Consider the following 26,072-nt stretch of genomic DNA (forward strand, 5'->3'; position numbering starts at 1 on the left):
ATGTGCCGCCGGCCCCAACCGGTCCGATGAGCCACCGCGATCCTACTGCGTTCCTCGATCATTGCACTGTTATTAAATTTACATGGAGTGACAGTAGTACTGAAATCTTTGAAAAATCTGTCAGCTTTCATGACCCGTTTACTTTGTGGAGTGAATGTTGCACACTTGCGAGAAAACGTTTGTGAACCCTTTGGAATTATCTGGATTTCTACATGAATGACTCCTAAAATGTGATCTGATCTTCATCAGAGGCATAATAATCAATAAAGACAGTCTTATTTAACAAACAACACACACGACATTTTACATTGTCAATTCAATTCAATTCAATGTATTTCTATATAGCGCCTTTCACAACAAGGTTGTCCCAAGGCACTTAACAGTGCAAGTTGTTAAGAGCCTTGTGTCTAATATGACGCCTAGGTTACATGCTGTGTCTTTGAGGCAAATTTTTAAATCCTCTGAGTTAAGTGCTGAAGTTATAGTAGTACTATCAGTATTGTTGCCTCCAATCAACAGATCCTCAGTTTTATCAGAACTGAGTAACAAAAAGTTTTCACACATCCAAGTCTTTCCTTCATTAATGCATTTAACTAAAGTGATAATAGAAGAGTTGTTGTTTGGTGTAAACGAAATGTATATTTGAGTGTCATCGGCATATGAATGAAAGTTCATATTATGTTTTCGTATTATCCTACCTAGCAGCAGCATGTAGAGAGAGAGCAATATTGGTCCCGGCACTGATCCCTCTGGTACCCCAAACTGAACTGGTGACGTTGATGAAGCAGTATAATTATTAGATATTTGAACATAATGAAAACGATTAGTTAAATATGAAGTAAACCACTTAAGGACGGTTCCAGATAAGCCAACCTCAAACTCAAGCCTGTGTAACAAAACAGAGTGGTCAACCGTGTCAAAGGCAGCACTAAGATCTAGAAGCACAAGCACTGTTGCATTCCCCGCATCAGTAGCTAACAGAATATCATTTATGACTCTTGTTAATACAGTTTCAGTGCTGTGGCCTGGGCAGAAACCAGACTGAAATTTCTCAAGTATATTATTTGAATCCAGATACGATTGAAGTTGGGTCACAACTATTCTCTCAAGACTTTTAGATTGAAATGGGACGTTTGAGACAGGCCTGTAGTTGTTAAGAACTTGTGGATCCAAATTTGACTTCTTAAGGAGCGGTCTAACAACCGCTACCTTAAATCGATCAGGTACAATGCCTGACACAAGGGATGCGTTCATCATACTAATTATAGGTCCTGCCAGTCCTTCGAGGGAATCGTTGACTAGCTGAGTGGGGATGGGATCTAGCAAAAAGGTGATTGACTTTGTCTTAATAATTAATTTCTGGAGTTCTTGTTCATCGTCTTTATCTTTATTGAACAAGTACAGTATCTTTATTGAACAGATGGTTTAAACAATCAAGGTCATTGATGGAAAAATATGTGAACCCCTCGGATAATGACATCTTGAAAGGAGGGTAATTGGAGTCGGTTATTCCAATCGATGAGTCAGCTGATGAGTCAATTCAGGTGTGGGTTTGACCTGCCCTGCCGCAATAAAAATCACACAATCCTGGATAGCTGCTCTTCACATCAGAATTCTGTTGACGTACAATATGGCCCGATCAAAAGAGATTTCAGAGGACCCCGGAAGAAGAGTTGTTGAAGCTCATAAGACTGGAAAGGGTTACGAAAGGTTTTCTAAAGACTTGGGCCTCCATCAGTCCACAGTCAGGTAGATGTCAGCACCGTTGCTACTCTCCCTAGGGGTGGGTGTCCTACAAAGATCAGTGCAAGGAGACGCTGTACAGTCCTCAAACAGATGACAGAGGACCCCATGACAGCTAAGGATCTGCAGGCATCTCTTGCACGTGGTAACGTCTGTGTTCATGAGTCCACCATAAGAAAAAATCTGAACAGGAGTGGTGATCATGGGAGGTCACCACGGAGGAAACCACTGCTCCCTTCAAAAAATAAAACACCACTGCCCCTCTCAAGTTTGCTAAAGACCACATGGATGTTCCACAGCAACTCCTGGAACAATGTTCTGTGGACAGATGTGACAAAAGTTGAACTTGTTGGTAAATGTGCACAGCGTTATGTTTGGAGATAACAAAACACTGCATACCAACTCCAAAACCTCATCCCAACTGTGAAGCATGACGGAGGCTGTATGGCTTGCAATCATCAAGGGACCGATGAATTCCAAGTTGTATCAGGAAATTCTACAGCAGAATGTCAGGGTGTCTGTCTGTGATCTAAAACTCGAAAGACGCTGGGTCATGCAACATGACAAAAACAAAGGAGTACATCAAAAACAGATTGACTGAAACAGAAGAAATTCTGTATTTTGGGATGGCCAAGTAAGAGTCCTGACCCCAATCCCATTGAAGTGCTGTGGTGTGATCTGAAGCAGGCTGTTCAGAGCAAAACATCCCAAAAAGATACATGAACTGAAACAGTTTTGCATAGAGGAATAGGCCAAAATAACTCCTAACCGCTGCTCAGGTCTGATCAGCCGCTACAGAAAGTGTGTATTGAGGTTTTTGTCAATAAAGGAGGTTCCACTAGCTCCTTATTATAAGGGTTCACATACTTTTTCCATCAATGACCTTGATTGTTGAAACCATTTGTTCAGTAAAGAAACAGCAATGTAAAATGTTGGGCATGTATTGTTTGTTAAATCAGACTATCTTTCTTAATTATTATGACTTACATGTAGATAAAGATTAGATCACATGTTCGGAGCCATTCATGCAGAAACCCACATCATTCCCGAGGGTTGTTTACAAAGGTTTTTCTCACAACTGTATGTGAGAAAGAAGTTGAGATACTCACTGAGGAAGGTGGGGTTGTAGCTTTGCAAATGGCAAGGACATTTGTACACTCATAATGGGACAGGAGCACTCTAGAGAGAACTCAAACCCACAATCCCTGACTTAGAAGGCCAGTGCCTTATCCATTAGGCCACTGAAGCATGCTGGCTAGGGTCGATCACGCTGATGAAAAGACAGTTTATTTTTTTTCTTTGCTATTTTACAGCGATCCGCGAAATTAGGGAAGCTAGGCAGCAGAAGGACCGGCATCCAATCACGGTGGTACACACACACACGCTCTCACTCATCTGAGCTACAGGGTAACCAAGATGATCTCAGATGCGCCGAGCTGCTACGGAGCATATTGAATTGATCGACGGTGAATTGTCTCTCAGACAGGCTTTTCACCTCTGAGCTCCCTGACTGACAGTGATCAGCTAGGTAGTGAAACAGTCAGCTTCTTCTAAGCCTTAAACAGCTGCATCTGAGCGCTTCCACAGAGAGATGATTTGAAAGCCGAACATCGCCCATTTGGGACACCTTACCATCACTAGTTTAAGAGACTCTTAAGGTCTTGCAGAGGTGCCTGTCTAATAGCATGCGCTTTGCAAGGTATAGGTGTTTAGGCTGAGGTGGAATGCCTGTTAATAAAGTCTTTTTCTAAAGGGGCCTCGCACTCTTTTCCAAGCGGAGGACCCCATCCCCACTGAGCGTCACGATGTAGTCATGTCCTAGGACATCACCTGTTAGTCTCCATTTGTCTGCCACCAACACTTCAGGTTATGGGGTCACAACCGCAACCCAGAACAGAGGAGCCATTGGCGTTCTCGCTGTACAGACTGCTCTGAAGGTGGGGCGCTTGAATCTCGCTGTTGGAGGCCGTCTGAAACTGACCCAAGCCTTTCCCTTGAATTAAATGTAAATAAGAAATTAACCCCAGATGCACATGGAATCAATCACGTGTTTCCTTTGAGCCATTTCAAAGACTGCTCAAGAGTTTACCTTGCACAGATGCGCAAAGATTAATGATGGGGGTGCATGCTTCAAGGCGCCTTACAACTGTAGGGACTGATTAGAGACAATTCGTTGCGTGTGTTCGTTTCCATATATGCCCCATGTTGCAGTGGTAGGATGAAGTCAAATACTGCTTGGACACGTAATGGCATTCTATTCAACTGTAGGACTTGAGGGTTTTTTGTGCTTTGTTCTGTTTTCGTTGACATCGCATTCGTAAGAGCGTAAAAAAAAGGCAATTCCAGCATCTAACACAAATAAAAGGCTATTCCAACTGCAGTACTGCGCACACAATTCTCCGTTATTATTACGTCCTTCATTTTGTCTAACAAAGTTCCCTTTTCCTGACCGGACGGGGAGACTTTATCATTCCAACTTGAAGCCACCATTAAGTCCTGCGAGGCACGTTTGTCAAAGTTTTTTTTGTTGTTGTTGTTAAACAGAAAGCGACTTTGAAAAAGGTTTCCGCCGCCGCCCAGCACTCTATGTTAGATTGTATCAAGAATGCAGTGGCGGCAGCTGTGGTATACTCTGCAGGCGTGGCTGAGTGGTTAGGGTGACAAGCTAGAAGGCTGTTGGGGTCTCCCCACAAAGCTTCAGGTCTTGCTGACTATGGTGTCGTCGTGTGCCTGCGCAACAAAGGAAAAGCACCTGTTTTGCTTTTCCTGCTACTTTTAAAACACTAAATCACTTGGACCTGCTACCTTAGGCATATATTATTCTGTGTCCACCAATGACATTTCGCACCTGGGAGCAGATAATGACTCTCTATGCGTTTGCATGTCTTGTGCCCTACTCCTAGCTTTTGAAAACCCAATTAATAAAGCTGAAAGAACCGACTCCATAGGTCTTCCAAGCGCACGAGGACGAGCAGTGGCGATAGCAGAGGAGGAGTGAGAATGGCGCAGATGAAAACTCATTTTTACGCGCTCCTCTGGAAGGAATGCAAATAAAAGCCGAAACCCGAAAACAGTAGTGGCCGTAAGAGGAAATACCTCCGAGCGGCACGCCAGTGCTCCTTGTTAGTATAGTGGTGAGTATTCCTGCCTGTCATGTGAGAGAACGGTGTTTGATTCCATGACGGGGAGACGACGTACCTTTTGTCCAATCAGATGCCAAAGTGTGGGATCTTACGTAATTTCCCTTTTCCGTCATTTTCTGAGCCCTATTCCAAAGGGGCATCCTGTCCACTCCTCAATGCTTTTCGAAAACATTCCTGTGTGTTTGATTAGTGTTGATTTGTTTCAAAAAAGCTCAGAAAAAGGAAGACCAACTAGCCCGTTGTCAGGAGTGGGATTTGCACCCACGTTTGAAGGGGAGACTGCTACCTAAACACAGCACCTCAGACCACTCAGCCATCCTGACGTGTACCCCTAGCCCCAACCGGTCTGATAAACCACCGCGATCCCACTCTGTTCCTCTATCATCGCACTGTTATTAAAGTTACATGGAGTGACATCAGTACTGAAATCTTTGAAAAATCTGTCGGCTTTCATGACCCGTTTACTTTGTGGAGTGAATGTTGCACACTTGCGAGAAAACATTTGTGAACCCTTTGGAATGATCTGGATTTCGACATGAATGGCTCCTAAAATGTGATCTGATCTTCATCTGAGGCATAATAATCAATAAAGACAGTCTTATTTAACAAACAACACACACGACATTTTACACTATCAATTCAATTCAATTCAGTGTATTTCTATATAGTGCCTTTCACAACAAGGATGTCCCAAGGCAGTGGCTATAAAAAGGGGGAGCACAGGGCGTAGTGTGGCTTAGTTGGTTAAAACACCTGTTTAGTAAATAGGAGCTCCTGGGTCTGAATCCCAGCAGTTGCTGTTTTTTTCTGTCTTCTCGAGCAGAACTGGTCATTATGGACAATCGCCTACGGCTAGCCTTAATTAAATGCAAGTATTCATTTCCTGTCTTAAGCGACTTGTTTTTCTTAAAATGGATGCAACTTGCAAAAGATGAAATACAAACCTTGCAAATCAGCACTCGTGACTGGCAAACAAAGTCAGCAATGTTTTTTCATTAACCTTAGCCTTGCAAATGGAGAAGAGTTAAACGATTGAGTCCATGCAGCTTAATCGGTCCACACATCGGGTTCTTAACTGAAAGGGTGGTAAATCGAGCTCACCCCAGTCCTTGATCTTTTAAAGAGGATAAAAAATTGAACCTAAAGGTAACATCTATCCTCGCTCCAGAGTAAATCACACGTTGAGAACAATTTTTTTCACTTTACCGTGAGTCGGACTCGGCTGCAAAGAGGCGAGAGCAGAGCAATGAGGTCACGGGGACAGGGTAGTCACACTCTGGCGGTTTGAACACGCAGAAGATCACTGAGGAATGTAGGTGGACCCTCTGTGCACCATCGGTCCGCACTCTGGACTCTGAATCCTCAAATCCGAGTTTAGGTCTCGGTGGAACCCGAGCCGCAGTTCCTTCTTAAAACATAATCTGGTGAGCGTTTCTAGCTTTTATGATGACAGATTCAAGTTCAGGTACTTTGTTTGATGGAGGAAGCTTATTTCGGACTCTGTGATCTGCTTGACCGGAAAGGTCTGCTGTACTACTACAAGAGAGAAGTAGAGTCTGGCAATTTTATGATGCTTTGGAAGAATTTTTTTTTTCTTTGAAATCAAAATGAATCAGAATATCAGTGCAAAGGACAAACTCTTGGCTTGGATTAAAGATATATGGTTTTAAAACAGACAAAATGTAAAAAACAGGTGTTTCTCACTTTTGGAAAAAAATGGACCGGGGGTAATATTGTGCTAGTAGCAGTGCTGAGCTCACTGTGTTACAGTCTAGCAGTGTAACACCAGAGCCAGTGGCGCAATGGATAATGCGTTTGACAATGGATTAGGAGATTGTAGGTTTGACTCCTGCCTGGCTCCTGTTGCTTTTAAACGCATCAGGCTACTCACTACGTAGCCTGTTCTACTTACTGTATTGTAATCGTATCCAGTAAGAGATTTCCTTCATGTAAATAAACTGCACCTGACAGCTTTAGAAAAACACCTGAGCTCAGTACGGTGCTGAGAGCTCAGCGTTGCTGTCGTTCTAATTAGCACGCACTGCATCAGCTATGAACCCGAACTTTTCAATTATTCCGATCAGTAAATCAACACGTACAGATGCAGCCATTCAAAACAAGCAGGCAATACCGCATTATTTTGTGGTGCTCTGGACGCAGCCTACTGCGAGTTACCGTAAAATCTCGTATAGTACCTCATAATACCACGTGGTACCGCAAGTAAAATAATAGTATCAGGAATTTCCGCAAGGTGGAGATAATAAAGCTCAACCTCTCATGTTTGAGCTGTCGCCATTAAAGTCTTTAACGAAGATATTACTAATAGTATTAATAATGAATGACCTTGGACAAGCTGTAAACTCAAAGTATTGCCCTGGTCCACATTCTTTTTTTCATTGACCGTCTTTGTAAAAGTAACACCACAGCATTTCGCAATCACGCATTTGTTTCCAATCATGCAAAGTACAGTAATTTTTGAGAATCTCCGATTCACTATGCCTTTCACATGCTCATAAAAGAGATTGATTTAGGAACATAAACATATTACTGTAGGCAAACTGTACTGTATACAGTATGTATATGTATATTTAATGTCTTTACTGTGCCCGTTTAAGTATTGAATATTTATATGGAATTTTACCACTGAAGGGAAATCTTAGTAGCTGAGCATAAAAAGAATAGGAGCATACTGTAACGCGTGTGAAGGCCATAAACAATATTAATTTTGGAACATAAACATACAGTATATGGCTGGTCTCGGTACTTTAAAGAAAAAATACACACCAGTATTCCATTTCTCCCTAAACATTTTAAGCATCGAAGTCTTTAACTAACGTGATACCGGAGGCAACAAGCATACTTTTAGAATTTGATTAAAAGGGAATATAATATGGAATCGCGTATCTAAAGAAATTAATTACGATATAATTAAATTCATGTACCGCAACACAAGAATAGTACACGCTGGATGATGTCTGTTGATAATGTTTCTGTAGGGCTTTTTCAACACTCAAGTGACCTTGCCGGTGGCGCTGTGGGTTAGCTTCCTGACTCCCACATCAGAAGTTGGGTATTCAAATCCAGCTGGAGCCATGACTTCCTTTCTTTTAACAAACATTTCTTTGAAAAAATAAAATAGGGTTAGTGTTAGGGTTACTGTCAAACTAAATCAACAATTGATTTAAGGACGATCTGTCAAAGTGCAATGAAATACAATATTGTTGTTGTTGTTATTGTTTTTATCCTGTAAAGCGTTTTGAGAAGCCACCTTTAAAGGCGCTATATAAAAGCGCTGATTCTTATGGAATGTGTTTTCTTTATTCTTTTTTTTCAGCATGGAATAAACCTATTACTTGATTCTTATGGATGCCCGGTTCCGCCGGGGATTAAAAAAAAAAACCCATGGAATCGCATATCTAAGGAAAAAGCAGTATAACCTTATTCATGCACAAACAGTGGCATGTTACATTATTAATTTGGGTGTCTCCTCTTGCCAGAAAGCTCTAAATTGCATTTTGAGTGCGGTTGTTGACTTTTTTTAAATTACAACCCATAAATAAAGCTGATACTGTTTAGACTTTTAATTATTTAAAACTGTATTACAGCAGCACAATGCACAATGCAACGTAAATCGCTATCTTTGTCTTCTGCGTAATAATGCTCACCTCTCTGTCCAGCAAATTAACAATAGTAATAATAATGAACTTTATTGTATATGGCGCCTTTAAGGCGGCTCCTCAAAGCGCTTTACAGGATAAAAACAATAACAACAATACTGTTAGGCTGGGCAAACGATTTTTATTTTTTTTAAAAAAGAAATACAAAATGAGATATAATGATGTGTTCCGGCTTAGACATTAACGAAGAGCATAACAAAGGTCATAAAGGTCATAAACAATATTAATTTTGGAACATCAACATATTATGTAAACTGTATGTTGCTGTTATTGGTATTTTAAAGAAAAAATACTGTAAAATCTTGGGTTCGGCACAATGTTTCAGGCATTCATGTGAAGGACAACAGAGCTTTCACTGGCCGATTATCAAACTTTATTGATAAAACAAAAACAAAAACTATCCGACCAAGCCAGAAGAAGACAAAAAGAATAACAGAAACAGCGCGAGCCTGCATTCTCACCTCAACCGTCCACACCACATTTTTCCCTGGGTCAGAGATTAAATAAAACTTCACTCGCACCAAACAAATTACCACACACTGAACACTGAACATGTTAACCCAAATATGTCTCACAATACTTTTATGGTACATTACTTTGCTAAAATGTATTTAAAAATAAAAACAATTACAAACGCCAGCAGAGAGAGAGACACACACACAGTTCTTCATTGTCAAAAAGTAATTGTTTTTTACTTTGTCAGCACCCAGACAAACACAAACGCGTTATCAATTAAATGCTTTTATTCATTCTTAATCGAACTCACAAGTTGTCATCTGCTGTTGAAGCTCTGTGAGACTAGACTCACACATGGCTAGACTTGACTATTTAACCATGAGATTATGTTTATGTTTATTAATCTTCCTTGTTATGCACTGAGAATGATAAGCACCCCAAACACGAGAGTGGCGTAGCAGTTGGCTCTGGCTTTCCCATCTATACCGATGCACTGCAAGTACAACCCCCCTCTCTGCGGGAGTGCTGGCTGTGACGAATTAAACCGGTTTCACAGGTATTTTCAAAGTAGAAGGGGGCGAGATTTCCAGCGAAAGACACGTCCCCCCCCTCCAAAGCCCAGTAAGTACAGTTAGTTTTTGACAGAGGGCAAAAAACTCTCTCTCTCGCTTGCCCTCCCCCCTGTGTATTGTCTGTTTAGGGCAAACGAGCGAGAGAGAGAGAGAGAGGGGGTGGGCGAGATAATATGAATCGAAACCTGTTTTTCTAGCTTTTAAAGTCGTGCAATGTGTAAGCAGGAACACATCATTATATCTTACATATGAAAATACATAATATAGCTCCCAAACAAACGCAAACGTGTTTTTAATAAAATGCTTTTATTCACTCATAATCTGACAATTTCAAGAAGACTAAGGAAGGACTAAGGAAATTGTTATCTGTTGTTGAAGCTCTGTGAGCTCAGTGACTTTGAGACCACTTGTTATCCCAAGTTGTTTGAATCGCCACAATTCAAATAGAGAAAAAAGAGCTGACTGAAAAGATTTAAGATGTGGCTGTCAATGTTGGTTTAAAAAAAACACGTTGCCTGACGTTAGTTGCATTGCTTGAAAAATTATTTTATTTCGAGAGACTGGATAAGTAATTCAAGTGTTTTTTTAACTTCCTGAAAAACAAGTAATAATTTAACAATATGTGCAAAAGTTTTATGATATGTCACTGTTGTGAATGTCTGTGGAGTGTATCTTATTTGCCTGTCCTGGCTGTGCTCTCTCGCTCGCCCTCCCCTCTCTTTCTCAATTCAATTCAATTCAAGGTGTTTTATTAGCATGGCAGATGGGTACAATCAGTGTTGGGTATTTACTTTGTAATCTGTGGTCCTTTTAACTGTTTTTACATCTACTGTATTGCTTTGAGATGCCACTTTTAAAGGTGATATGTAAAATAAAGTTTTTTTATTATTGTTATAGAGAAACATGATCAGATTTTCCCTGGTTCAGAAAAAAAGATCTAAAGTATACTAGTTTGTCACTCTTCTCATTCCCTCTTTGCTAAATGGCTTTTCATACTAATCTGATCAATCTAACTGCCTGTTTTCTGTGCTTTCTCTATCCTTTAAAATAAACTATTATTCCACAATGCAGGGTATTACATGGCCAGTATCAGAGGCCAGTTCACAGGTTTGCATGCATAATTTAATTTTGAAAGCCACTGAGACATCAGGTACTACTGTTGTATTTATGAAAAAGAAACAAAACAAAAAGTATACTAATAACTGTGCCATCCTACTCCTTAGTTAATACAATTGATTATTTATAAACAGTTAACATTGTTAGCAAAATATTTTGAATTATATTTTACCGTTTTTTCTTTGGTTTTGTATTTAACTTATTGTATGATAGTCAGATTTAATGTATATTTGAACAATGAAATATATTTTTACAAGATGCGGGGGAAAGTGCAACAACTTATTACAGTGCCAAATTCAATATTATTGATTACTAATAGTTTATGCTAACACCTAACTTTCTTAATTAGATGTATTTAAAACAGTGAACTACTGTAAGTGTAACATAACATTCAGAAATACAATCGAAAATAGTTTTGTGGTGTTTGTATAGATGAAATGTTTCTAAAATGTATAATGTAACAAAATTAATGACGATAAAAATCTGCGGAATTCACAGACGCCAGTGGAACGAAAAATTCTCCCAGATATCCAACTGTTGCCCATCACTCAAGAGAAGGAGGGGGGGTTGTACTTGCAGTGAATCGGTATAGATGGGAAAGTCAGAGCCGACCGCTACGTTGCCCTCGTGTTTGGGGTGCTTATCATTCTCAGTGCATAACAAGGAAGATTAATAAACTGTAAGAGGACCAGAGGGAGGGTCATCCAGGACAGGTATTTTAGGAACGATCTGCTCACTGTACTTGACTAAGACCTGACCAAGATGGCCGCTAAGAGAAACCAGCTGACCTGCAGGTGGAAAGGGCTCAGGCTGAAAGACAACGAGACACAGGTGGGTCTCATCAGGAAACAAAATATATATGCCCCGGAAACAGTGAACTGGCGCGGAAGCCAGTAGGTGAATGCTTTTTTTTTTTTTTTTTAATTTTTATTTATGCTTAACAAAAGAACAAACATTACAACACAAACAAGAGTACATATAACAATTCCAAACAAAAATATCGTCAGGGTACATACTACTACATCAATTCAAGTTATGAAAAAAGATTAAACAAATTAAATAAAAATAATGTCCGCACCGCTTTCATATTTTTGCATTTCGAAATAGTCTGCAAATACCCCTTTACTTCCATTTCAAAATGCTCAAACACAGGGTACCTCCCAGACCACTTCATTTTATGAATGTGATAACGAGCCAATATAATAATTAAATTTATTACAAAAGAAATTTTTATATTGTTTTCACTGGGGCTCCAGTTGGTGAATGCGTGTTGGAGAAGATAGGGGAGTTTGGTTGGAGTGAATAAAGATTTAAGGACAACGGATTTTCGGAATAAATAAAGGATAACGGTATACGGCTTGTGATTTGGACTCGACGCGGATTTGTTGGATTTTACGAACTTTTGGAATACAGACTGAACAAGGACAGAGAAAACGGATTGCGGACTGGTTTGGAAGACGGACGAACGAAAGAAAAGGAAGAAACCTCACGAAAATAAAAGTAGAGTTTGTGGTGTGAGTACTTTCATACATATTACATTTATCTATTCCCCCGGAGACGCCACAAAACATAAACATAATCTCATGGTTAAATAGTCAAGTCTAGCCATGTGTGAGTCTAGTCTCACAGAGCTTCAACAACAGATGACAACTTGTGAGTTAGATTAAGAATGAATAAAAGCATTTAATTAATAACGCGTTTGCGTTTGCGTTTGTCTGGGTGCTGACAAAGTAAAAAACAATTACTTTTTGACAATGAAGAACTGTGTGTGTGTGTCTCTCTCTCTGCTGGCGTTTGTAATCGTTTTTATTTTTAAATACATTTTAGAAAAGTAATGTACCATAAAAGTATTGTGAGACATATTTGGGTTAACGTGTTCAGTGTGTGGTAATTTGTTTGGTGCGACTGAAGTTTTATTTAATCTCTGACCCAGGGAAAAGTTTTATTTTTTCAAAGAAATGTTTGTTAAAAAAAAGTCATGGCTCCAGCTGGATTTAAACACACAACATGTGATGAAGTCAGGAACCTAACCCACAGCGCCACTGGCAAGGTCGCGTGTAAAGTGTTGAAAAAGCCCTACAGAAACAGTATCAACAGACATTGTACAGCGTGTACTATTCTTGTGTTGTGGTACATGAATATAATTATATCGTTATTAATTTCTTTAGATACGCGATTTCATATTACAGATGCAGCCATTCAAAATGCACGGTACAAACCCGCGGTACCGTAAACTACCCACAAGCCACCACAGGGCACCGCGGTAAGTGATTGGCTGGCCAAAATGACTGACAGGGGCACTCGTGGTGCATTGGTTGGTAGTGAAAAGATTTAATCATTTAATCTCTTTACTGTGCACATTTTAATCCGCTTAGTATTGAATATTTATATGGAATTTTACCACTAAAGGGAAATTTTAGTAGCTGAGCATAAAAAGAAGAGGAGCATAACGCATCTGAAGGTCATAAACGATATTAATTTAGGAACATAAACATTACTGTATGTACGTAAACTGTACTGTGTATGGCTGGTCTTGGTAGTTTAAAGAAAAAATACACACCAGTCTTCCATTTCTCCATAAACATTTTAAGCATGAAAGTGTTATGAAACGGTACCCAAATATGCTATTGATGTATAGAATGAATTTTAATTTAAAATTATTTAACATGAAAATTAAGCTGTTTACATCTTCCGCCTGAGAACAGTCACCCGTTGCTAATCAACGCAGAAACACAGCCACTAACTAGCAAAGAGAGGACATTAGCTAGCCAATATGATAAAGAAATAAATTATTATTTTGTTTATTTCTTTTGCACTTTTATTTGAACATTTCCATCGATTGTACAAGCACTTGAAAACTGTCCAATCCCTAGTTCATCAGGCATTTTCTTTTACGTTGCGGGCATTCTCCCGGTCTGGTACCGGTCTGTGTCTTCTAGGATATAATGCCAGCGATTTTTTGTTAAATTTGGGTTTCCAATAACGCCGCAGCAAACTCTTGTTTTTATGTCCACTATAACAGACAATCTCCTTTGCTTTTAACCGAGCGTTTAATAATTTCCTAAAATGAAAATGATTTACTTTATTTCCCTCACGGGATCAATAAAATTATCTATCATCTATCTACATAAACTATGGGACAGAATTCTTGGTTCTCCCTATACCAGAGATTATGGTAGGGCTTCAGAATGGTGATTGGCTGACACCATCTGACACCCCTCTGATTGGAGGAAAAAGACGTGCTGGTTTGCTATACATACTGTACCAGGAAGAGGATTTCTTTCTATTCGAATCGTGTATTTTAAAAGTTTAATTAAGAAGTAAAAACCTTACAGCGTACACAGATTTCTAAACTGATCAGGAGGAAGAAAAATCACCCGTGTTTCGTCCATAAAAAGTGGTTATTAACTATCGAAACCTGTTTTATTTATTTTATTTTTATTTAGATTAAGAGTTCCCGTCACCCCCATTCCTATTTAAATCACAAACCCGTGTTTAATTAAATGTCTTTTAACGTAAATCGTTATCTTTGTCTTATGCATAATAATGTTCACCACTCTGTCCAGCAAATTAATAATAAACTTTATTTTATATAGCGTTTTAAATGAATAAGTATTTAGATCGCTCATAAACCTAATCACTTATTCTGCATAAACACAGCGTAATTGCTCTCTGAAAATGCTTTTTCTTTTTATTTAGGCTCAGATTTCAACTATAGATCGTATTATTAATAACCATAATAACGACCAACCAACAAAAACAACCATATAAACATAATACCAACCAAAAACATAGATAACAACCACAATACAAAATCAAATATATCAAACCATTAAACTCTCTCAAATTCCTCCAATTATCATAACCCCGCCCCTTATGCAAAACCAAACCCTCCTCCCATCCCAGTTTATCCTCTTTATCATAAACAAAATCCACCTTAATTTTCAACATAAAGCATTACACAAAATCAATACCTCAACACTCCATACTCAACAACAATAATTCACAAACAGCCAGAACATGTAACTCCACATTCCCAAATAGACCTAATTTCCCCGCCCCTTATGCAAAACCAACATCCCTCCCCTGTTCTCTCTCTCCGCTGGCATTTGTAATTGTTTTTATTTTTAAATAAATTTTAGCAAAGTCATGTATTTTAAAAATCTTAAGATTTCTATATTTATGTCTTTATTTAGTGGTTTCATTAGTGACAAAGGCTAAACTTTCTTGGAAAAATGTCTTTTATGTAAACCATGTTTGCTATTAATTCATTTAGGGCTAGAATATGTTCATTGTCTTCCAATGAAAGAAAGGTTCCTTTCGCCGTAGTTGGGAGACATTAGAAGCTTGCCACGCCCAGACTGTTACACCAACGTATTAGCATGTTAAAGCGATTTCATTGAGGAGCCTAGCTTTCTTAACTAGTAAGTACTGTACTTACTGGGTTTTTGAGGGCGGGAGGTGTCTTTCGCTGGAAATCTCGCCCCCTTCTACTTTGAAAATACCTGTGAAACCGGTTTAATTCGTCACAGCCAGCACTCCCGCAGAGAGGGGGGTTGTACTTGCAGTGTATCGGTATACAGTAGATGGGGAAAGCCAGCCGACCGCTACGCCGCTCACGTGTTATGCTCTTCGTTAATGTCTAAGCCGGAACACATCATTATATCTCATTTTGTATTTCTTAAAAAAAAATCATTTGCCCAGCCTAACAGTATTGTTGTTATTGTTTTTAACCTGTAAAGCGCTTTGAGGAGCCACCTTTAAAGGCGCCATATACAATAAAGTTCATTATTATTACTATTGTAAATTTGCTGGACAGAGAGGTGAACATTATTACACAGAAGACAAAGATAGCGATTTACGTTGCATTGTGCATTGTGCTGCTGTAATACAGTTTTAAATAATTAAAAGTCTAAACAGTATCAGCTTTATTTATGGGTTTTAAATAAAGGCGATTTAAACGCAATTTAAATCAATATAAATGTTTATATTGTAACGCATAGGTGACTATTCATTGTTATTAAAATGACTTAAATTCGATCATGTTGTGATATTTAGAAATATACATTTGTTTGGTGCGAGTGAAGTTTTATTTAATCTCTGAGCCATACTGATTCTTATGGAAGCCAGTTTCCGCCAGGGAGTAAAAAAAAAACACACTATGGTATTCTTTCCGATGCAGTGCAGTTAAAAACATATCTCTGATGCTGTTCCTAAATGAATATCGTTTATGACCATCAGACGCTTTATGCTCCTTTTCTTTTTTCCAGTGGATTGAACAGGGAGAGGCATTTCATGATGTACTTTTCAGTGATGAAACAACAGTGGCTCTGGAACAGTTTTCAACCATGTCGTTTTATAAAAAGGGAAGATATGTGAACAAGCAAAACCCAAAACAAACATGTATGCCATACGGCGTACGCGTTACTGAAGCTAAAAGTTTAGCCTTTGTCACTAATGTAACCACTAAATAAAGACATATAGAAATCCCTACGTTACAGACTGTATATGGCTGGTATTGGTAGTTTAAAGAAAAAATACACACCAGTATTCCACTTTCACAGAAAAGGTTAAAAGACTATCACTTTTCACAAAGTATATAATCCTAATATGGTCAGAAGGAGCACGTACAAACGTTTCCCAAATAACAACATGTAAGACTTTGATGCTTAAAATGTTTAGGGAGAAATGGAATACTGGTGTGTATTTTTTCTTTAAACTACCTAGACCAGCAATATACAGTGCAGTTTACATACAGTAATATGTTTATGTTCCTAAATTAATATCGTTTATGAGCATGTGAAAGGCATGGTGAATCGGAGATTCTCAAGAATTACTTTGTATGATTGGAAACGAATGCGTGATCGGATCAACTAAATGCTGTGGTGTTACTTTTTGTCAATGAAAAAATAAACTCTTTTCGTTTACAAAGATGGTTACAAAGAATGTGGACCAGGGTAATATTTTGAGCTTACAGCTTGTCCAAGGTCATTCATTATTAATACTATTAGTAATATCTTCGGTAAAGACTTTGATGCATAAAATATTCCTGCATAATTAAAATATTTATAATAAAGGTGGTAGGTTGTGTACTTTTGTCCAAAAGAACAATCTTGCTTTTATAAAAGATACCGCCTTTTTAATGTTTAATGATTAACATGCTGTAATACACTGTTTAAATTTAAAAGTCTAAAGAGTATACAACTTAAATTCTCAATTGAATAAAGATTGTCCCTCAGCAGTGATTCGAAACTGACGTTTTCTGGTGACAGCTCAAATGCTGTACAGGAGAGGTTAACCTTTATTAGCTCCACCTGGCGGTTTTACAAGGTGATTCCGGATACTATTAACATAATCTAATTTGCATACGTTATGATGTGGTTTACTGTGACACGCCCACCATGTTATACCGCAGCATACCCCGCTTGTTTTGAATGGCTGCATCTGTATATTCCCTTTTAATCAAATTCTAAAAGTATGCTTGTTGCCTCCGGTATCACGTTAGTTAAAGACTTCGATGCTTAAAATGTTTAGGGAGAAATGGAATACTGGTGTGTATTTTTTCTTTAAAGTACCGAGACCAGCCATATACTGTATGTTTATGTTCCAAAATTAATATCGTTCATGGCCTTCACACGCGTTACAGTATGCTCCTATTCTTTTTATGCTCAGCTACTAAGATTTCCCTTCAGTGGTAAAATTCCATATAAATATTCAATACTAAAACAGGCACAGTAAAGACATTTAAATCTTTCTACGACCGACCAACGCACCACGAGTGCCCCTGTTGGTCAACCAATCACGTACCGCAGTATATTGCGTCATCGCGCGTCACGATCCGCGAGGCCGTAGCCAATTACCTCCGGTACGTGTCAGTGCCGCGCACTTTGAATGGCTGCATCTGTAGTCCACATGAAAGGTAGAAATATTCTCTTGTCTGTCTCTTGTTTGTATATAACTGAATGTCCCTGACAATATACTGTTAGTTTTAATTTAAGAATGGCATTTGTGTTAAAATATGCCAGATAAGTTTATGTAACTGCTCATGCGACACTCAGTTGTAATTAGTCAAAAAATAAACTTGAAGAACAGCTGCGGGTTTGAATCTGAACATGTATCAGATTGCAGCACCTTTTACTTCCATTGACAAATGATAGAGATTCGAAGAGAGATCCTTCAGACCAGCAAGCAAACCCATGGCTATTTCGGTTTTCTATCTAGGCAACGTTGGTGTCTGCAATAGCATAAATGAAAGCGTTATGCAATTTCTGCGGCTACATTTGTTGCACTTCATGCGCAGTGAGAGTGTTTCTCACACCAAATAAAAAGTCAACAATTAGCAATCAGGCCTTCTCCTCAGTTAATACACTGAAACCCTTTGATGTTAACAGTTCTTTACAGGCGTGCTTTACAAGAACCTATCGTGTCGGTTCTTTCAGCTTTATTAGGTTTTCAAAGGCATAAGTAGAACACCGGTCGTGCGAACACAAAACGTGTCGTTATCTGAAGAATTGATTTCCATGGCACAGGGTCCAAGCGATTTAGCGTTTTTATAGTACCAGAAAAAGGGGAAGCGGCACTTTGCCTTTGCTGCGCAGGCATACGGTGACGTACGGCAGACGCCGTAGTCGGCAGGATTCAAAACTGCGCGGGGAGTCCCCAACAGATTTTTAGTCTATCGCCTTAACCACTCGGCTACGACTACAGCAAGCTCTGCTGCCGCTGCATTGCATTCCTCCTACAATCTAACATGGAGTGCGAGGTGGCTGCGGAAACCTTTTCAAAGTCGCTCTCTGTTCAAAAAAAATGTTTGACAAAATACATGCCGGCAGACAGATACGCCTCAGAGGGTTTAAGGGCAGCTTCACGTTCGAATGATCAAGTCTCCTCGTCCGGATGTCAAAATGCAACTTTGGCAGACAGATAAAACATCAACAAACGAGAAATGTGGACAAGGATTTTACAAGCTGCACCACACTGCAATTTGAAAAGCTTTTACATTAGTGTTAGACGCGGGAATTGCCTTTGATTTACGCGCTTACGAAAGCCCTCAGCTCCTGAAGTTGAATATAATGCCGTTACGTGTCGAAGCAGTATTTTACGTCATCCTACCACTGCAACACGGGGCATATATGGAAATGAGCACACGCTATGAATCGTCTCAATCACTACCTAGAGATGTAAGGCGCATTGAAGGGTGCACCCCCATCATTAATCGTTGCGCGTTTGTGAAAGGAAAGCTCTTGAGCAGTCTTTGAAACAGTTCGGATGAAACACTTGATTGCTTCCATGTGCATCTGGAATTGATTTCTTATTTTCATTTCACGCCGCCCAAAGCATTTCTAAAACAGCAGATTCGCGTTTGGGAATGCGTCCTGCTGTACAAATAAAACTGGTCTACGGGTCTGAAACCTGCTCCACGGAAAACACTTTTGTTGCGCTTTTGATTGTACTGTATAACGTCTAGAGGAATCACAAACTATTTGAGAGGCCATCATTCCAGGGGGAACTGACAAAGTCTATCTCTAAACACCTAGCGCAGTCTCTCGAGAGACTCAAAAATTGCTTTCTCCATTTGAGTTGCAAGTAAGTGAAAGAGCAGTCTTAACCCAGAGCCACTTGGGAGCAGTGGCACGTAAATACTGTTCAATTCAATTCAAGGTGCTTTATTAGCATGACCGATGGGTACAATCAGTGTTGCCAAAGCAAATAAAATAATACAATTAACATAGAACAAAACATAAAATAAAATCTACAGACATATTACAGACATTTACAACAGAGACATGTCATAAAATATTTACATATACTGTAAACATATTGAGCATTATTGGGAGACAGGCTCACTGTTCCTCAGGCTGTGACAGGAGATCACATACTGGGCTGCCAGTTCCCTCCTCCCTCTCCCAGTAGGATTGGGACCCGTTGTGATCTGGCAGGTGTGGGATCTCTGGGACTAGATTTCTGAATTTAGGGAAGGATGTTTCTCTAATCCCAGAGTATCTGTCACAGTGCAGTAGGAAGTGCATCTCTGCCTCTATTTCTCCCCGCTGGCAGTGGGAGCACAGCCCGTCCTCTTTGGGCAGCCAGGTCTGCCTGTGTCGCCCAGTTTCTATTGCCAGGCTGTGGTCACTAAGCCTTTACTTCCTCAGGGTCTGATTCTTTTTGTTGTTCCTTATCTTGGTCAAATATTCGGATTGTGTGTATTGCCTGTTTAGGGTTCTGTAGCATTGCAGTTTATGTTGTGTTTGTGTGTGTGTGTCCCAGTGTGTGAGATATTGCTGTTTGGTCTGTGATGTGGTTGAGTCTGAGTTGTGGTGCTCTAGCAGTGCTGTCCTGATGCTGGTTAGTGTCAGTGTGGCTTGTGTCAGTGAGCCTCAGGACCAGCTGGCTCAGGGGGCTCTGTTTTGGGCTCAGCTCTTGGCTCAGCAGGGCTCTGTGGTGGTATGAATTTTGGTCACTGTTTTTTAGGTGTAGCCAATACTTTAATAATCTTTTTTGTATGTTTATCAATAGTGGGTACTGGCCTAATTCGGCCCTGCATCCGTTGTTAGGTGTTTTTCTCTGCACATGGAGGATGTTTCTACAGATCTCCATGTGCAGAGTTTCTGTGGGGTGTTTGTCCCATTGAGTGTACTCCTGGACTGTGAGGGGGGCCCACACTTCACTGCCGTATAGTGCAATGGGTTGGATTACACTTTTAAATATTTGGAGCCAGATTCTTGTTGGTGGGTTGATGTTGAAGAGCCTCCTTCTTATTGCGTAGAATTCCCTGAGTGCCTTCTCCCTCAGTGCCTTCACTGCCAGGTCAAAACTCCCAGATGAGCTGATGGTGAGACCGAGATATGTGTAGCTGGATGTATGCTCCAATGTGTTGCTGTTGAGTGTGAATTTGTACCTGTTTCCCTGAGGTCTGGCTTTCTTCTGGAAAACCATAACTCTGGTCTTGTCCAGATTGACTGTCAGTGCCCAGGTCTGACAGTACTGCTCTCGCAGTGCCTGGTTCTGCTGCAGCCCCTGTTCTGTGGGCGACAGCAGGACCAGGTCATCTGCATAGAGCAGGAACATGGTTTCTGTGTCGTGTAGTGTGAGACCAGGAGCTGCAGACTTTTCCAACATTCCTGCTAATTCGTTGATATAGATATTGAACAGTGTTGGGCTCAGGCTGCAGCCCTGTCTCACCCCACGGCATTGGGTGAAGAATTTGGTCCTTTTGTTTCCAATTTTCACTGCACATTTGCTCTCTGAATACATTGATTTAATAATGTCGTACACATTGCCTCCTATGCCACTTTGGAGTAGTTTATAAAACAATCTTTCATGCCAAATCGAGTCAAATGCTTTTTTGAAATCGACAAAGCAGGCAAAAATTTTTCCTTTGGGTTTTTGGTGGACTTGTTTGTCTATCAGTGTGTGTAGGGTGTAAATGTGATCAGATGTGCGGTGATCTGGTAAGAAGCCAATCTGACTCTTACTCAGGACATTGTGTTCGGTAAGGAAGGCCACTATTTGTGTATTTAGGATACTGCAGAATACCTTCCCCAGGTTACTGTTCACACAGATGCCCCGATAGTTGTTGGGATAGAGTCTATCTCCACTCTTATAGATGGGCATGATCAGTCCTTGGTCTCGGCCTCGGGGAAACATCCGGCTGTTATGATAAGATTGAGGAGTTTGAGCAGGGCTTGTTGCAACTTTGGGCTGCTGTGTCTCAGCATCTCATTTATGACTCCATCTTTGCCACAGGCTTTGCGTGGTCTGAGGGCCTGGAGTTTGTCTAGTAGCTCCTGCTCAGTGATAGGGGAGTCTAAGGGGTTTTGGTTGTCTTTGATAGCCAATTCAAAAATTTCGAGTTTTTCATAAATGGTGTTTTAGTCTGATTGATTTGTATTTGGGAGCCTTTGATAGTGATTTTCAAAGTATGTTTGCCAGATTTGTTCCATTTTGGATGGCCAATTCTTCTGGTTTTGATTTGTTTAAATTGTTCCACTTCTCCCAGAAACAGTTCTGATTTAGTGTCTCCTCAATTTCTGCAAGTTGTTTGTTTATGTATGTGTTTCTTTTCTTTTTCAGCGTGTGTTTGTAAAGTTTTACCGTATCACAGTAGCTGAGGTTTAGTTTTGTGTTGTGTGTTTGTCTGTGTTTTTGATTTGAGAGTTTTCGTAGTGCATTTCTGATGTTTTTGCACTCCCTATCAAACCACTTTTCTTTTGCTTTTGTTTTTTGGTAGTTTTTTGATTTAGTTGTTTTTAGTTTAGATTTTGATGCCAGTTTGTGAAATAGGTGATTTAGTTTTTGTGTGGCCAAGTTTATGCCTAATTTGTTGGTTTGATACGGAGTGTTTAGGAATGTGAATTTCTTCATCGCCCAGTACAGTTTGGTATCTGTCTAGGCTGTTTGTGTCCCATCTGTACGCCTGGTTGAGGTCGTACAGCTGGCTGGGCTGTGTCAGTGTGTCTCTGTGCTGGTGTGCTCTCTTCATGTAGAGTGTGATCTGGCTATGGTCGGAGAGAGGAGTTTGTGGCCTGATAGTGAAGGCACTGATACAGGAGGGGTCCAGGTCAGTGATGGCGTAGTCCACCACACTGCTGCCCAGAGCTGAGCTGAAGGTGAACCTGCCTAGAGAGTCCCCTCTAGTGCTGCCTTTGACGATGTACAGGCACAGCCCTTGACAGCTGGAGCAGCTCGCGCCCGGTGCTGTTGACCGTGGTGTTATGGCTGCACCTGTGTGAGGTGACTGGTGTGTGGTACAGAGGGGATTGTCCGAATACATGAGTGTTTCCCTGTGTGTTAGTAAAGTCTGCCAGTGTGCCTGTTCGTGCATTGAGGTCACCACAGAGCAGCACGTTTCCCTGGCCCTGGAAATGACCGATCTCCGTGTGGAGACTGGGGAGAATTCCCTCACTGTAGTAAGGGGATTCTGAGGGTGGGATGTATACAGCACACAGAAAAACCTCATTTTCTGTACATATGGTATTTCTTTTGATTTTAAGCCAAACTTGTGACTCTTCTCTCTTAACTAATTGTATGGAGTGACTGAGCTCCACTCTGTACCACACAATGATCCCCCCAGAGTCTCTGCCCCGGGTGATTTGGGTTTTTTTGACAAAGGCCACCATGATCTCCTTGTAGCCGGGGGGACAGTGGGTAGCCAAGTCTTCCCGACACCATGTCTCCTGTAGGATCATGATGTCTGTCTCCTTTACATTCTTGATAAAGTCAGGATCAGTGTTCTTCAGCCCAAATGCTGGCGAGCCCAGAACCTAAATGTTCCATATACTTATCGTTAGAGATCTCATTGTTATCGTTTGAATTATCTTTGCAGTTTGTTTTTGCTTTCTGGAACTGTAACAAATTTGTGTCGGACATTTACATCATCAACAAAAACAGTATTGTCTGTCGCTGTGGGTGGTGGTAGTTTAGCTCATAAGCCGGGTGCAGATGAGGTTCAGGAGCTGCCAGATTTCTCCCAGCTCCAAACCGCTCGGGACTGCTGGTCTGGCCAGGGCTGCGGCGTAGCTGTGCAGGAGGGGCTCGGTCCAGCTCTGCTGTTGTGCTGGGTGTGGGTTTGTGGATTGGCCTGGTTCAGCTGCTGGTCTGGCTGAGGGGCATGGGGTGAGGCGCTGGTTCTGGTCCCGTTCGGTCGTTGGTCTGGGTTGGAGGGCTGTAGGATGGGGCTGGTTCTGTTCTTTGTGGGTTGAGCTGGTCTGGGGTGGGGGTGTGGGTGTTGGGGTGTTCCTCTGGTAGTCCTGCTGTTTCTCTCTGGGGTGCTGTTTGGGTGTCTGCCCAGTGTGGTGTCTTTCAGAGTTTTTGTGAAGAGTCCGATGGTCTGTTTTTTGAGGTGTTTATGGTCATGTAGATGCTGTGATCCAAGGGTGGGGTGATGGGCCAGGTGGACGTTTGGGAGCAGGGCACAGCACTGTGAGATCTCAGCTTTGATTCTCTGGATGGTGTGGTGCTGCTCATCCTGTCTTGACAGCAGGGTGGAGATGACAATTGGGCGCGAGGGAACTCCTGTATGGCCCTCTCTGCCACTCTCCTAATGGACTGGGCCACCTGCTCCCTCCAGGTCCTCAGATCGTTGGTGCCGGTGTGGATGATGATGTGCCGTGGGGCTCCCAGGACAGACCTGGACAGCAGCTGCAGGAGCTTCTCCGTCGTCGGACAACAGAGCTTTGCTGTTTGTAGTCCCGGGAAGAGCCTGTGCTCATCAATGTACTTCCCGTTGGAGTCAATGAGAAGGGCTACTTCCGTGCATCTGCCTCTGGTGTCTGGTGTGCTGCCAGGCGGGGGGCTGCATGGGGGGTGCAGTGTGTGAGGTGGAGGTGTTGGGTGGGGCCGTCTCTGGGGCTGGGTGTGTGTGTGGGTCACCCTGAGTGTTTGGCAAGGTGGATGTGCTTTTGGGCAGTGATGTTGTAAGTGGATCTGGGATGCCGGGGGGTGCAGTGGGTGTGTGTTTGCTACGGTGGGGGTACTGGGTAAGTGGGAGTTAGTGGTGGGGGTTGTAGTAATGTCAGGTTGTGTGGGGGTCGGTGTGTCTTTGTGGGTTGGGGGTGGGTGTTGTGTGTTGTGTGTTCTGGGCCTCAGGGCTGTTCTGTTGCAGTCGGGGCTGCAGTGGGAAGTAGTGAGTTTCCTCAGCTGTTCTTTGAGGGTCTTGCTTGTCCTCTCCGCGAGCTGCACCTCCTCTCTCAGCTCTGCTTCTTCTGACTGCAGCTTACTGTTGTCCTGCAGCAACTCTTCCATCTGTGCCCTGAGCTGTTTGTTGGAGGTTTTGCATTCGTTCCTGTGTTTGTTAACCTCGTCTCTTAGCTGTTGTGCTGTCTGCCCCTCTGTGAGTCTCCCCAGCATCAGTTCCTTGGACTCAGTGAAGTCCAGCTCCAGAGCGGAGAGTTTCTCTCTCAGGAGGCGCGCTGTGCTGTGGTCATAGGGGGTTTGGTGTGGGCCGTGTGTGTCTGGGTGGTGTGATTCAGTGTTGCCTAGGGCTACACTCTTGCTGATCTGTTCTGTAGCTGTGGCTGTGTTCGTGGGCTCAGAGTCAGGCGGAGCTGAACTCTCCGGTGTGGTAGGCATCAGGCTACTGGGTCTCTCTCCTGTTTCTGGGGGAGGTTTCTCCAGGTCAGCCTGTGATTTCAGGTCCGTGAACTTTTCCTCAAATAGCTTCAGAGCAGCCTCACTGCCCTTTATCATCACTGTACCATTGTGGTAAGTGTTGACGGTCAGGACAGTGTCTTCTAGCTCGCTGTCACCCCCTATGGAGATGTGCCTGCCTTTGCTGATGCCCCTTCTCGTGGTGTTTGTATATGTCTTGCACACAGCTGTGTGCCAGGCATTTGGGTGCTCAGTAAAGAAGAGCAGGTTTTAATGTGTTTTTCTCCTGCCTGGCAGTAGTCAGCGATTTTCCTTCATCCATGTGTCTTTGTACTGTTTCCTGGTCTTAACAGTTTTCGCGTCCTCAGGGTATTGGAGTACTGTGCTGAGAGGGCAGGGCTGGTCCAGTGGGGCTGTCTTCTGCTCTGTACTCATCTTGCTTCTTTTAAATACAATTGGCCCAGGTGAGAAGAGCAAAAAGACAGCCTGGCTAGGGCGTTTTGAATACAATCAGCCCCACTGTTGCTTGGGAACAGGTTCTTCAACTTTGGCCTTTTGAGTTTAATGGGCCCAAGTGGTATTTGGTTTAGTTTAAACTTTAAGGTAACTTTTTCTAAAGACTTTTTTTTTACTTTTATTTAGTAAATCAGTTCAATTTTAGAGGCCTCTTCAAATAAGGAGAAGAAAGATCAGGGCTTACCAGTTGTTTTTCATGCTTATGGCTGAGTTCTTGGCTTCTCTTGATGCTGCTTGTATTTTCCCTTTCCTTCTTGTTTCCTTTGGTGTACTTTTTATTTCTTTCTTGTCTTCTTATTCTATTTCCTTGTTTTAATTGTTCCTTTTTTTCTGTTTGCTCCTCTTCATTTCTTGAAGATTTTTCTCTTTGAAGTTTTTCCTCAGGTCCTTTATCTTCAGGTGTAGCTGTGTCTTATAGTTGGTCTTCAGATTTTCAGATGTTTGCTTTGTTGTTTTTTTTTCAATGATAATTTCAATGATTTTTCTTTACTTCTTTGGTTTTCTTTAGTTTTTGTTAGATGTTGCCTTATTCCTAGACTATTTGTTCAGTTACAGAAAACAATAAAATCTCAAAGAAATTAGGAGCTCAACTTCTGAGCTGCCTCTCTCTCTCTCAGTAAATACTGTTACTGTCACTGCTCGATACCGATGTTAGCCTACTATACCATCTTCAGCCACAGCTAGAAAATGTACTGCTCTAGTACCGGAGCAAAAGAAAGCAAGGCCAACTTTGAATGGGCACATGTGTCAGATGCTGAATG

At 41.3% G+C, this 26,072-nt stretch overlaps 1 non-coding gene across 1 annotated transcript; it reads right to left on the reverse strand.

The window, feature by feature from the left end:
• Positions 1 to 18,330: 18,330 nt before the first annotated feature.
• trnaf-aaa (transfer RNA phenylalanine (anticodon AAA)) lies at positions 18,331 to 18,412 on the reverse strand. Its single transcript has one exon. It is a non-coding gene; the product is annotated as a tRNA-Phe (tRNA).
• Positions 18,413 to 26,072: the final 7,660 nt, after the last annotated feature.

This window comes from Atractosteus spatula, unplaced genomic scaffold (genome assembly GCF_055471065.1).
Source record: "Atractosteus spatula isolate fAtrSpa1 unplaced genomic scaffold, fAtrSpa1.hap1 Scaffold_9, whole genome shotgun sequence".
NCBI classification, from domain to species: domain Eukaryota; kingdom Metazoa; phylum Chordata; class Actinopteri; order Semionotiformes; family Lepisosteidae; genus Atractosteus; species Atractosteus spatula.